The sequence below is a fragment of the Babylonia areolata genome, chromosome 1, assembly GCF_041734735.1.
Source record: "Babylonia areolata isolate BAREFJ2019XMU chromosome 1, ASM4173473v1, whole genome shotgun sequence".
NCBI lineage: Eukaryota > Metazoa > Mollusca > Gastropoda > Neogastropoda > Buccinidae > Babylonia > Babylonia areolata.
In genome coordinates, this window is record NC_134876.1 from 96,311,043 (window position 1) to 96,320,085 (window position 9,043).

The following is a 9,043-nucleotide window of genomic DNA, read 5'->3' on the forward strand; positions in this document are numbered from 1 at the left end:
GTGTTTGTGTCTGTCTGTCTGTCTGTTTACAAGTCTCTTCCGGCGTTCTCTCAGTGTCTGTCTGTTTATAAGTCTGTTCTGTCGTCGTCTCTTTGTCTCAGTGTCTGTCTGTTTACAGGTCTGTTCCGGCGTTGTCTCTTTGTCTCAGTGTCTGTCTGTTTACAGGTCTGTTCCGGCGTTGTCTCTTTGTCTCAGTGTCTGTCTGTTTACAGGTCTGTTCCGGCGTTGTCTCTTTGTCTCAGTGTCTGTCTGTCTGCTTATGATGATAAGTAAATACCGATAAATTACATAACAACACAACAGAATGGGTGGCTGAGTTTGGTTATATTATTCCTTCTTCCTTTTTATTTTATTTTCTGAGTGTTTATTTCATTTGTTTAAATTTGAGGAACTTTGAAAAAGAATGTGAGAGGGTATGTGAGAGGTATATATATGGATCGAGCAGAATGTGTTCTGCTATTCTTGTGTTAAACAAAAATAACCCGTCCCCCCCTTGTCGATAGACCCTTGCAGGTAATGACAATAAAGTGTCAAAGTGTCAAAGTGTCTGTCTGTTTTCAGGTCGAGTGTTCCGGCGTTGTTTCTTTGTCTCTCAGTGTCTATCTGTCTGTTTATAAGTCTGTTCTGTCGTCGTACTCTTTGTCGCGTGGTGAGTGGCCATGACCAGGAACAGCTGTGGCCGGCTGGTTCCAGTAGCGCTGTGTCAGTCAGCCTGGGACAGTGACTGGGCTTGTACTGCTGGGCAGTGCCGAGGGTGCGATACATGCCACTGTGACAAGTACATTTCTGTCCACGTGTGTGTGTGTGTGTGTGTGTGTGTGTGTGTGTGTGTGTGTGCGCGCGCGCACATGTTTTGGTTAACGCTGACTGCTTAAATTAATGTCGGCTCTCAGATGAATCATGAAATATAACACCTTGCCCTTCCACAACTGTTGGTGACTGTCGAAATGACACACACACTTACACACACACACACACACACACAGAGTGTCACATTCAATCGATGTTGTCATGTCTATAAATAAACCGTCACATGACGGCTGCTTACTCACTGGCCAATGGGAAACACGACCTTTGGCACTGAGCTTGTCTCAAACTGGGTTCGGCTCAAACGAGGACGGACATCGCTGCTGCCGCCAGGGCCAGGAAGAAGAAAGGAAAGATTTCCGAGACATGGACCAGGGACGGAGTGGTGTTCGTGAAGACTGGAGAAACAACACATCGTGTAACCACTCAACACCAGTTTAACGCTGTCTTCTGACTGTTCGTCGTGAATTGTGACACAGCTATCTATTTCACGGTGATTTATTCGATTTTTCAATGATTGTGATTACCTGATTGTGTGTGTGTGTGTGTGTGTGTGTGTGTGTGTGTGTGTGTGTGTGTAAGCGTGTGTGTGCCCGTGCTTGCGCGCACGCGCGCGCACGTGTGTGTGTATGTTGAGCACGATTGTTATGACTCTTTGAGTGGTTGAGCATGACTGTTATGACTTTGATTAAGAAACAAATTAAGAGAGAGGCAGAGACACAGATAGAGTGTCCATCGCCCCACCAGCAACACATGTGCCACGCCTCCCACAGCGGTGCAAGCGCACTGTTAACCGGGCCGCGGCGGTGCGAGATGCACCCATGTGACAGGCCCGACATTACATACATGTTTCAAACAGCTTTGCTTGTTGTTTCAGAAACTTTGCTGTACTAACCTTGTGAGCCATCTATATTTGTATATATATGGAAGGATATTTGGTTGTTTCATGTTGTGTACCAGACTTGAAATAACTTTGGTCTCGTTTGGCTGCGTTTTGCAAAAGTTTTGAGTAAATGCAAAGCTTCCGTGCATAAAATTTTGTAAATCATATGCCCTTTTTTTTTTTTTAACATGTTGATGCCCATCAATGCTTGATATTGGAAATGTGTATGTGTGTGTGCATGTGTATGTGCACACACGCACGTGTATGCCTGTGAGTGTGTACATGAACGTGTGTGTGTTGGGTGATGGGTGTGTGTGTGTGTGTATGTCATATACATATGAGTAAATGTATACATATCATAACTTTAGCATACCATGTGGATATTCTTAATGCATGTGCATATATACTTAAGTGAACAAACTGTATAATGTGCGAATGCGTAAGTGTGTATCTTTAATTCAGATACATGTGTGTCAATGGCAGTTTGAACTGACCTGAGGAACCTTGAATTCTGACTTCACACTGGCTGTGGTTATGTACGGGGCTAAAGCGGAGATGACGCTGAGCTATCTGTACATGAATCTGTCAGGAATTGAGGCCTGTTGGTGCAATTGCTGAAGTTTGAATGTTTATGGATAATGCTCACCTATCTGTATAGGATGCTGCAGCTGGAAAACTCCAGGAAAAATCCTCCTTTAACTTGGTTTTGGACCCCCCCCCCTCTCCCCCTTCCAGTGCATGTAAGTGCACTCCTGTGACATACAGTGATACATATATTATCGAATAAATTGACACATTGACACTGGTGCAACGGCTGTAAATGGAATGTCCATGGATAAGTCCCCTTATGACTTGTTGATGGAAAAGGCTATGTTTATGATTTTGACATATTTTGGTCGTATAAAATTGTGTGTGTGTGTATGCGCATGCACGCGCGCGTGTGTGTAAGCATGTTTGTGCATGGTATGTGTGTGTGTGTTTGTGTGCGTGTGTTTGTAAGCATGCGTGTGTGTACAACCAAACTATGGAACAGTGTCCCTGATAACATAAAATGTAGTGATTCTTTAAGCCTGTTAAAAAGATACCTTTCCTCTAGTGACACAGCCGTCTCCCCACATTATTACACTGGTACGGGAGAAGAACAAATTCATCATTGTAGACTTCGCTTAAATATGAGTAATCTTAACCAAGATTTGTTTGATCGTCATCTTCGACTGGATACAAATTGTTTTTGTGGATATCCTGCAGAGGCAGTTGAACACTTTCTTTCACACTGCCCAAATTACAACAATATAAGAGAGAACACAATTGCTGCTCTCCCTGCAAATAGTACAAACATAAATACTTTATTACGAGGTGACCCAGTTATTAGTTCCCTTGAGAATGAACACATATTCTTGACTGTACAAGACTTTATTGGACAATCAAAAAGATTCAAGTCTTAAAAGATTCACAATGAAATATTCTCTGCAGTTGTATTGAAAATTTATTTTGACGAATGGCTCCGGTTTCACTCTGTAATCTCTCTCTCTCTCTCTCTCTCTCTCTCTCTTTCCCTCCCTCCATTACATTTCTCCTCAGGTGATGTTCACTTTCCAGTGTATTATTATTGTTCTTACTATTTTAGTATTAGAATTATCATTAATATTATTATTGTTGTTGTTGTCAGTAGTAGTTGCGGTAATATTTGGTGGGTTTTTTTTGGTGTTTTTGTTGTTGTTTTTCTTGTTTAGTTTTGTCTTGCACTTCAACCTTCTTTTCACTATCGAATAATGTATGTATTTTCGCCATCGCGTTTGTGTATTGCTTGTTACATATGAACGAGCACGATATAAGCTCAGGCTTGTTATTGCTCAAGTCTTCTTTATTGAACGCTGTATTCCACCTTGTTTCTTGATATTAAAAATGTTTAAACCAAACTGGGTTCGGCTCAGACCTGACCCGTGCTTTAAGTCAGACCTCTTTGCTGTGTGTTGTGTGGAGGCCAGTCGATGAGTGTTGAGACCTCCCCCCCCTCTCTGTCTCTCTCTCTGTCTCTGTCTCTCTGTCTCTCTCTCTCTCTGTCCATGTGTGTGTGTGTGTGTGTGTGTGTGAGAATGCACGTGTTCCCATGGTCACTTTGTTTTCTCTGAATGAATACAAGGTGAGTCGTATTGCCCAACACGTTTGTTTGTTTGTTTTTTATGCACACACAAAGTTTCTCCATTTGTCAGTCACCATCTTTGTTTCGCCGAAGGAAGTTGACGAGAAGTTCTGTGCTGTGTGGTAACGTCAGGATTTTGTGAAGGTACTTCACTTTGTTTTTCTGCACCTGCTGCTATCCCTTTCAAGGCCACCCCCTCTTCCTGTCTCTCACCTGTCTCTCCTGTCTCCCCCCTGTCTCTCCTGTCTCCCCCTGTCTCTCCCCTGCCTCCTCTGTCTCTCCCCTGTCTCCCCCCTGTCTCTCCTGTCTCCCCCCTGTCTCCCCTGTCTCTCCCTGCCTCCTCTGTCTCCCCCCTGTCTCCCCCCTGTCTCTCCCGTCTCTCCTGTTTCCCCCCTGTCTCCCCTGTCTCTCTCCCTGTTTCCCCCCGTCTCTCCTGTCTCCCCCTGTCTCTCCCGTCTCTCCTGTCTCCCCCTGTCTCCCCCTGTCTCTCCTGTCTCTCCTGTCTCCCCCCTGTCTCCCCTGTCTCTCTCCCCTGTCTCCCCCCTGTCTCTCCCCTGCCTCCTCTGTCTCCCCCTGTCTCCCCCCTGTCTCTCCCGTCTCTCCTGTCTCCCCCCTGTCTCTCCCGTCTCTCTCCCCTGTTTCCCCCCGTCTCTCCTGTCTCCCCCTGTCTCTCCCGTCTCTCCTGTCTCCCCCCTGTCTCCCCCCTGTCTCTCCCGTCTCTCCTGTCTCCCCCCTGTCTCCCCTGCCTCTCCCGTCTCTCCTGTCTCTGCTGTCTCCCCTGTCTCTCCTGTCTCCCCCTGTCTCTCCTGTCTCCCCCCTGTCTCTCCCGTCTCCCCCCTGTTCCCCCCTGTCTCCCCCTTTCTCTCCTGTCTCTCTCTCCTGTCTCTCCCCTGTCTCTCCTGTCCCTCCTGTCTCCCCCTGTCTCTCCCCTGTCTCCCCCCTGTCTCTCTCCTGTCTCTCCTGTCTCCCCCGTGTCTCCCCCTTGTCTCCCCTGTCTCTCCTGTCCCTCCTGTCTCCCCCCTGTCTCTCCTGTCTCCCCCTGTCTCTCCCCTGTCTCCCCCCTGTCTCTCTCCTGTCCCTCCTGTCCCTCCTGTCTCCCCCCTGTCTCTCCTGTCTCCCCCGTGTCTCTCCCCTGTCTCCCCCTGTCTCTCCTGTCTCCCCCCTGTCTCCCCCCTGTCTCTCCTGTCTCCCCCTGTCTCTCCTGTCTCCCCCCTGTCTCTCCTGTCTCCCCCTGTCTCTCCTGTCTCCCCCCTGTCTCTCCTGTCTCCCCCTGTCTCTCCTGTCTCCCCTGTCTCCCCCCTGTCTCTCCTGTCTCCCCCCTGTCTCCCCCCTGTCTCTCCTGTCTCCCCCTGTCTATCCTGTCTCCCCCCTGTCTCCCCCTGTCTCTCCTGTCTCCCCCCTGTCTCCCCCCTGTCTCCCCCCTGTCTCTCTCCTGTCTCCCCCCTGTCTCTCCTGTCTCCCCCCTGTCTCTCTCCTGTCTCCCCCCTGTCTCTCCTGTCTCCCCCCTGTCTCTCTCCTGTCTCCCCCCTGTCTCTCCTGTCTCCCCCCTGTCTCCCCCCTGTCTCCCCCGTGTCCCTCCTGTCTCCCCCCTGTCTCTTCTGTCTCTTCTGTCTCCCCCCTGTCTCCCCCGTGTCTCCCCTGTCTCTCCCCTGTCTCCCCGTGTCTCCCTCCTGTCTCCCCGTGTCTCCCACGTCTCTCCCCTGTCTCCCCGTGTCTCCCCTGTCCCTCCCTTGTCTCTCTCCCCTGTTTCCCCCCTGTCTCCCCCCTGTCTCCCCTGTCTCTCCTGTCTCCCCTGTCTCCCCCCTGTCTCCCCTGTCTCTCTCCCCTGTCTCCCCCCTGTCTCCCCGTGTCTCCCCTGTCTCTCTCCCCTGTCTCCCCCCTGTCTCTCCTGTCTCCCCTGTCTCTCCCCTGTCTCTCCTGTCTCTCCCACTCTGAAATGTCTGTCCACGTCTGCCTCCGACTGTTGCCCGTCTCTCTTATTTTACCCAAGGAAATGAAGACTTTACCTCTTGGTGTGTGTGTGTGGGTAGCTGGGGGAGGGGTGATTTTGTGATGTGATGTGTAGTATTGTGTTGTGTTTTTTTTCTGTATTGTCTTGTGGCGGTGGTGGTGGTGGTGGTGGTGTGTGTGTGTGTGTGTGTGTGTGTGTGTGTGTGCAAACGCGCGCGCGTGCGCGTGTGTATGTTTTTGGTTTTATCAACCAGTAATGCCGTTAGAATTATACATTGGACTTCCGCCTGACATGTTTAAACAGACTACACTATAGACAGGGGGAGGGGCGGAGGGCTCCAACTTGGGTAATGATTAAATGTAGAGAAAATATATATCAGTTTTTTGGGGGAATCATGAGCTTCGGCACGTTCGCTGTTGTGCTGATGTCACTGTTAAGATTTGGCGCAGGTGCTGGCCGTGAGTGTATGGTTTGAAATGGAGGAGTTTACATTCAAAATAGAAAGTGTTTGACTTTGTCGGCGTCAGCAGCATTCCTGTCGACGTTCCAGTTCATCAAGAGGCGGAGGTGGTGACTTGGCACGGAACATGGTGTGGAGAGCTTGCTGCAGGCTGTGAGATTGGGGTGTGTGGTTGAGAGATTTGATTGTCATTGTAGTTTGAGTGTGTGGTTGAGAGATTTGATTGTCATTGTAGTTTGGGTGTGTGGTTGAGAGATTTGATTGTCATGGTAGTTTGGGTGTGTGGTTGAGAGATTTGATTGTCATTGTAGTTTGGGTGTGTGGTTGAGAGATTTGATTGTCATGGTAGTTTAGAGAGAGAGAGAGAGAGAGAGAGAGAGATGCGATACGTAGTGTGTGTGTGTGTGTGTGTGTGTGTGTGTGCTGAGGGTGACAGCGACCTGTGGTTGCGATTGCAGACAATGAAGACTGACTTCCCGACTGTGAGACAGAGCAGACAATGCCGACAGAACAGACAATGCCGACATTGTTGACGAGTTTTTAGATCAGAGCGGAGGAATCCCCCTTCAACTGACAGTGCAGGGTGAGATGAGATGGCACTCAGCTGGCTGACAGCAACCAGATGTTGTGTGGTCTGTTGTGTGGTCTGTTGTGTGGTCTGTTCCCTGGACTGTTGTGTGGTCTGTTCCCTGGACTGTTGTGTGGTCTGTTCCCTGGTCTGTTGTGTGTTATGTTGTGTGGTCTGTTCCCTGGACTGTTGTGTGGTCTGTTCCCTGGACTGTTGTGTGGTCTGTTCCCTGGTCTGTTGTGTGGTCTGTTCCCTGGACTGTTGTGTGGTCTGTTCCCTGGTCTGTTTTGTGTTATGTTGTGTGGTCTGTTCCCTGGTCTGTTTTGTGTTATGTTGTGTGGTCTGTTCCCTGGTCTGTTATTTATTCTGTTGTGTGGTCTGTTCCCTGGTCTGTTGTGTGGTCTGTTCCCTGGTCTGTTATTTATTCTGTTGTGTGGTCTGTTCCCTGGTCTGTTGTGTGGTCTGTTCCCTGGTCTGTTGTGTGGTCTGTTCCCTGGTCTGTTATTTATTCTGTTGTGTGGTCTGTTCCCTGGTCTGTTGTGTGGTCTGTTGTGTGGTCTGTTCCCTGGTCTGTTGTGTGGTCTGTTCCCTGGTCTGTTATTTATTCGGTTGTGTGGTCTGTTCCCTGGTCTGTTGTGTGGTCTGTTCCCTGGTCTGTTGTGTGTTCTGTTGTGTGGTCTGTTCCCTGGCCTGTTATTTATTCTGTTGTGTGGTCTGTTCCCTGGCCTGTTATTTATTCTGTTGTGTGGTCTGTTCCTTGGTCTGTTGTGTGGTCTGTTCCTTGGTCTGTTGTGTGGTCTGTTCCTTGGTCTGTTGTGTAGTCTGTTGTGTGTTCTGATGTGTGGTCTGTTCCCTGATCTGCTGTGTGGTCTGTTCCCTGGCCTGTTATTTATTCTGTTGTGTGGTCTCTTCCTTGGTCTGTTGTGTAGTCTGTTGTGTGTTCTGATGTGTGGTCTGTTCCCTGATCTGTTGTGTGGTCTGTTCCCTGGCCTGTTATTTATTCTGTCGTGTGGTCTGTTCCCTGGTCTGTTCCCTGGCCTGTTATTTATTCTGTCGTGTGGTCTGTTCCCTGTTGTCTGTTGTGTGGTTTGCTGCCTGTGATTGTACGGTCTGTTGTGTGGTATATTGTGTGGTTTTGTGGCCTGTTGCCTGTGGTCGGATGTGTTGTTTGCGTAAATCGATTACGGTATTCAAGGTGATAACACCGTTTGAATAACATTATTCTGGTATATCTCGATTATTTAAGAAAATCTTTAAAGTCCACGGTAAAGAGGAGACGTTGCCATCGCTTCAGGCACACCGCAACATGTAGCTGTTTTCTCCAGATTTGCGTTTTCGACAGGGTGACAGAAACTACAATGCGATCATCCAATCAATTTCTCTTTCATGTTCATTTTTAGTTAATTTAGTTTCCACTTACAAATATTAATATATAGTAAACACGTCGATGGTGTCACAGTGTGTGTTCTGTCCAGAAATTGTATTTCATTTCTTTTTACTGCGAACAAGTAAAACGAAGTCAGACTATTTTCAAACCAAACCATAAATTGTGAATTTTTAAAATTCGGATCCTTAACGAAATAAACCGTTGATGATCCGGAAATACAGCTCAATCCGGAAGACTTACAACCTATTGTTGATCCGACTGTGAAGTTTTTTTTTCCCACTAAGTTTTATCCAAATTTGGCATTGCAGAGTGTTTCCAGAGAAAATGGCAATGTTAAACTTTACCACGGACACACATACGTACGTACATACATACATACACACATACAGACACACACAGACACACAGACACAGACACAGACACAGACACACACACACACACACACACACACACACACACACACACAACCGAACACCAGGTTATTACGAGTACATAGACTCACACATTGTTTACACATGTGAGTCAAAAAAAGGTTGCCTACATACTGACATGTGATTTCAAGCTTTTCTCAGTCACGTGACCCCTTCCGTCTGACCAGTATACACATCAGCAGCAGTCAAGGTGTTAATACTCTGTGTGTGTGTGTGTGTGTGTGTGTGTGTGTGTGTGTGTGTGTGTGTGTGTTTTCTTCAGTTTAACGTCTATTCACTATAAGTGTTTTTAGACGGAAAGGAGTAAAGTAGTGTATAAAGGAAAGGGAATGCATGTGAATATTAGTGTAAAAGAAAAAAGAAAAAAAAAAGTTCCTGTTATGTATCAGAGGAAAAGTATAAGAAAAAGTCTA

General features: G+C 47.6%; 1 long non-coding RNA gene across 1 annotated transcript; it reads left to right on the forward strand.

Moving 5' to 3' along the window:
* The first annotated feature begins 985 nt into the window (after positions 1-985).
* Positions 986-3,646, forward strand: LOC143294389 (uncharacterized). The gene is made up of 2 exons (XR_013056894.1): positions 986-1,300; positions 2,174-3,646. It is a non-coding gene; the product is annotated as an uncharacterized LOC143294389 (long non-coding RNA).
* The last annotated feature ends 5,397 nt before the right edge of the window (positions 3,647-9,043 follow it).